The sequence below is a fragment of the Tasmannia lanceolata genome, unplaced genomic scaffold, assembly GCF_043159265.1.
Source record: "Tasmannia lanceolata isolate RefF3 unplaced genomic scaffold, GAP_Taslan_0.1 ptg000284l, whole genome shotgun sequence".
NCBI classification, from domain to species: Eukaryota; Viridiplantae; Streptophyta; class Magnoliopsida; order Canellales; family Winteraceae; genus Tasmannia; species Tasmannia lanceolata.
This window is the reverse complement of record NW_027518959.1, coordinates 110,001-115,000: the sequence shown is the minus strand read 5'-3', so window position 1 is coordinate 115,000 and position 5,000 is coordinate 110,001.

The following is a 5,000-nucleotide window of genomic DNA, read 5'->3' as shown; positions in this document are numbered from 1 at the left end:
CTTGGCCTTGGCTTGTCCTAGCAAGGCATTGCTGGGTTGGGCTCCCTTGGCCTTTTGGGCGCCTTGGACGATGTCTTGCGAAGACCATGGGCACAAGGCCATGGCATATGGTGAGGAAAGGACCACGGTTGCCAAGGTTAGGCACCGGAATGCTTGGCCTTGGCTTGCCCTAGCAGGGCATTGCTGGGTTGGGCTCCCTTGGCCTTTTGGGCGCCTTGGACGATGTCTTGCGAAGACCATGGGCACAAGGCCATGGCATATGGTGAGGAAAGGACCACGGTTGCCAAGGTTAGGCACCGGAATGCTTGGCCTTGGCTTGCCAAAGCAGGGCATTGCTGGGTTGGGCTCCCTTGGCCTTCCGGGCGCCTTGGACACTGTCTTGGGAAGACCATGGGCACAAGGCCATGGCATATGGTGGGGAATGGACCACGGTTGCCAAGGCTAGGCATATAGAGAGGAATCGCATTTTTGCCCGGATAGGCACCGGAATGCTTGGCCTTGGCTTGCCATAGCAGGGCATTGCTGGGTTGGGCTCCCTTGGCCTTCCGGGGGCCTTGGACGCTGTCTTGGGAAGACCATGGGCACAAGGCCATGGCATATAGTGAGGAATGGACCACGGTTGGCAAGGCTAGGCATATAGAGAGGAATGGACCACGGTTGCCAAGGTTGCGCAAGTTTTGGGCATTTTTTGCCCGGATATGCCCAAGTATGCCCCGATAGGCCCGTTACGCCCCGGTATGAACGCGTATGCCCGGATAGACTCGGTATGCCTTGGGATACATGCGTATGCCCCGATAGGCTTGGTACGCCCCGATATGCGCACGTGTGCCCCAGTAGGGCTCGGTATGCCCCGGTATGTACGCGTGTGCCCCGATAGGCCCGGTATGCCCTGATAGGCCCGGTATGCCCCGATATGCACACGTGTGCCCCAATAGGGGTCGGTATGCCCCGGTAGGTACGCGTGTGCCCCGTAATGCACGTTTCGCAGATCTCCCCGCATGTCCCGCCCCTATATGTAATACTTACTTACTTACTTACTTTCTTTCTTGCTTGCTTGCTTGCTTGCAATGGTTGGGAGTGCCCGGCATGCCCCGCTGCAGAGACCAAGGGCGCAATGACTTGGCACCGCGGATGCCGGGACTCCGGCACTTCCCGTGGCACTGATGGTTGGTTCCAAAGACAAAAGGCCGTGCAAGGCCACCGCACCGCGGATGATTTTGCTCGTGCTGGCGCCGTTGTGTGGCCAAAGAACATGCGCGAATGCTCGTGTCGGAAGGGTTGGTGTCCTGGCCCCGCGGGTGTCACGAATGCTCGGTTGCGAAGACCATGGGACCAGAGCCATGGCACGTCGGATGATGGCTCCAGCTGGCGCCCCGGCACTTTCTGTGGCATTGATGCTCGGTTTCAAAGACAAACGTGCGCAGTGCCAGGGGACCGCGGATGACTGCTCGTGCTGGCCCCGTTGGGCGGCATTGATGGTCGGTTGCAAAGAAAATGCGCGATTGCTCGTGTCGGGGCCCGGCAAGCCAAGGCCAAGCGAGCCATGGCACGTCGGATGATGGCTCCAGCTGGCGCCCCGGCACTTTCTGTGGCATTGATGCTCGGTTTCAAAGACAAACGTGCGCAGGGCCAGGGGACCGCGGATGACTGCTCGTGCTGGCCCCGTTGGGCGGCATTGATGGTCGGTTGCAAAGAAAATGCGCGATTGCTCGTGTCGGGGCCTGGCAAGCCAAGGCCAAGCGAGCCATGGCAACGCGGATGATGGCTCGCTAGTGCTGGCGCCGTGCACAGTGGCCTCGCACACTCGCCCTGCACGCTTCCCTTGCACGCAGCCTTGCACACTAGCCTCGCATGCGAGCCTTGCACCCTAGCCATGCAAACTAGCCTTGCACGGTAGCCATGCACACAAGCCGTGCACATTAGCCATGCGCACAAGCCCCGCACACTAGCCTTGCGCACAACCCTTGCACACAAGCCATGCACTCGAGCAATGCACACAAGCCTTGCACTCAAGCAATGCACACAAGCCCTGGACACTAGCCTTGCACACGGGCCTGGCACACAAGCCTTGGGCACTAGCCTTGCGCACTAGCGTTCCACATGAGCCTTGCACACTAGCCTTGGACACTAGCCTTGCACACAGGCCTTGCACACTAGGCATGCTTGGGCGAGCTGATCCCGCATCAAGTCGACGGGTCTAGGCATTCTTGGGCGCAGATCCCGCATCGTCTCGTCGCGTCTGGGCGCAAACACGTCGCGTCTCGTTGCGTCTTCAGAAGTCGTCGCTAACAGCACCTTTGGTTGCCACTGGTGGTTAGGCTGGTTGGTTGCGCAAACCCTATAGGAGGGTGGCATGCTGGTGGGCGTTTTTGCCCGGATAGGCACTAGAATGTGCAGATTTTGGGCGTTTTTGCCTGGATAGGCTAAGGAATGGGCATGCTTTGGGCGTTTTTGCCCGGATAGGCACCGGAATGCTTGGCCTTGGCTTGTCCTAGCAAGGCATTGCTGGGTTGGGCTCCCTTGGCCTTTTGGGCGCCTTGGACGATGTCTTGCGAAGACCATGGGCACAAGGCCATGGCATATGGTGAGGAAAGGACCACGGTTGCCAAGGTTAGGCACCGGAATGCTTGGCCTTGGCTTGCCAAAGCAGGGCATTGCTGGGTTGGGCTCCCTTGGCCTTCCGGGCGCCTTGGACACTGTCTTGGGAAGACCATGGGCACAAGGCCATGGCATATGGTGGGGAATGGACCACGGTTGCCAAGGCTAGGCATATAGAGAGGAATTGCATTTTTGCCCGGATAGGCACCGGAATGCTTGGCCTTGGCTTGCCATAGCAGGGCATTGCTGGGTTGGGCTCCCTTGGCCTTCCGGGGGCCTTGGACGCTGTCTTGGGAAGACCATGGGCACAAGGCCATGGCATATAGTGAGGAATGGACCACGGTTGGCAAGGCTAGGCATATAGAGAGGAATGGACCACGGTTGCCAAGGTTGCGCAAGTTTTGGGCATTTTTTGCCCGGATATGCCCAAGTATGCCCCGATAGGCCCGTTACGCCCCGGTATGAACGCGTATGCCCGGATTGACTCGGTATGCCTTGGGATACATGCGTATGCCCCGATAGGCTTGGTACGCCCCGATATGCGCACGTGTGCCCCAGTAGGGCTCGGTATGCCCCGGTATGTACGCGTGTGCCCCGATAGGCCCGGTATGCCCCGATATGCACACGTGTGCCCCAATAGGGGTCGGTATGCCCCGGTAGGTACGCGTGTGCCCCGTAATGCACGTTTCGCAGATCTCCCCGCATGTCCCGCCCCTATATGTAATACTTACTTACTTACTTACTTTCTTTCTTGCTTGCTTGCTTGCTTGCAATGGTTGGGAGTGCCCGGCATGCCCCGCTGCAGAGACCAAGGGCGCAATGACTTGGCACCGCGGATGCCGGGACTCCGGCACTTCCCGTGGCACTGATGGTTGGTTCCAAAGACAAAAGGCCGTGCAAGGCCACCGCACCGCGGATGATTTTGCTCGTGCTGGCGCCGTTGTGTGGCCAAAGAACATGCGCGAATGCTCGTGTCGGAAGGGTTGGTGTCCTGGCCCCGCGGGTGTCACGAATGCTCGGTTGCGAAGACCATGGGACCAGAGCCATGGCACGTCGGATGATGGCTCCAGCTGGCGCCCCGGCACTTTCTGTGGCATTGATGCTCGGTTTCAAAGACAAACGTGCGCAGGGCCAGGGGACCGCGGATGACTGCTCGTGCTGGCCCCGTTGGGCGGCATTGATGGTCGGTTGCAAAGAAAATGCGCGATTGCTCGTGTCGGGGCCTGGCAAGCCAAGGCCAAGCGAGCCATGGCAACGCGGATGATGGCTCCAGCTGGCGCCCCGGCACTTTCTGTGGCATTGATGCTCGGTTTCGAAGACAAACGTGCGCAGGGCCAGGGGACCGCGGAGGACTGCTCGTGCTGGCCCCGTTGGGCGGCATTGATGGTGTGTTGCAGAGAGCATGTGCGATTGCAAGTGTCGGCCGGGTTTGGGTTCCCTTGGGCTTTCGGGTGCCTTGGACGCTGTCTTGCGAAGACCATGGGCACAAGGCCCCGTCCTGGCCCCTTGTTCGATTCGCTCTCGTCTTGCGCTTGCTTCCAAGGTCCTCCATGACCTTCCCCATGGCCTTGCTAGATCCCCCCCATGACGCATGACCTCTGTCCGTTGATTGGTTTTGAGTGCACACCATGCCCGGCTTGGCACCGTGTTGTCGCGTGAGTGGCATTTGGATCGTGCATGCTGGTGGGCTACCTGCCAATGCGCACAAGCCTTGCACACTAGCCTTGCGCACGAGCCTTGCACAAAAGCCTTGGACACAAGCCTTGCGCACAAGCCATGCGCACAAGCCTTGGACGCTAGCCTTGCACACAAGCCATGCATACAAGCCTTGCTCACAAGCCTTGGGCACTGGCCCATCGCAGTAGCCTTGCACACAAGCCTTGCGCACTAGCTTTGGGCACGAGCCTTGCGCACTTGCCTTGGGCACTAGCCTTGCACACAACCCTTGGGAACTAGCCTTGCGCACCAGCCTTGCCCACAAGCCTTGCACACCAGCCTTGCACACTAGCCTTGCATACAAGCCTTGCACACTAGCCTTGCACACAGGCCATGCTCACTAGCCTTGGGCACTAGCCTTGCACACAGACCTTGGGCACTAGCCTTGCGCACTAGCCTTGCCCACGAGCCTTGCACACTAGCCTTGCACGCAGGCCTTGCACGCTAGGCATGCTTGGGCCAGCAGCTCCCGCATCAAGTCGGCGGGTGTAGGCACGGTTGGGCGCAGATCCCGCATCGCCTCGTCGCGTCTGGGCGCAAACCCGTCGCGTCTCGTTGCGTCTTCAGAAGTCGTCGCTAACAGCACCTTTGGTTGCCACTGGTGGTTAGGCGGGTTGGTTGCGCAAACCCTATAGGAGGGTGGCATGCTGCGGGGCGCTGGAATGCGCAGGCTTAGGGCGTTTTTG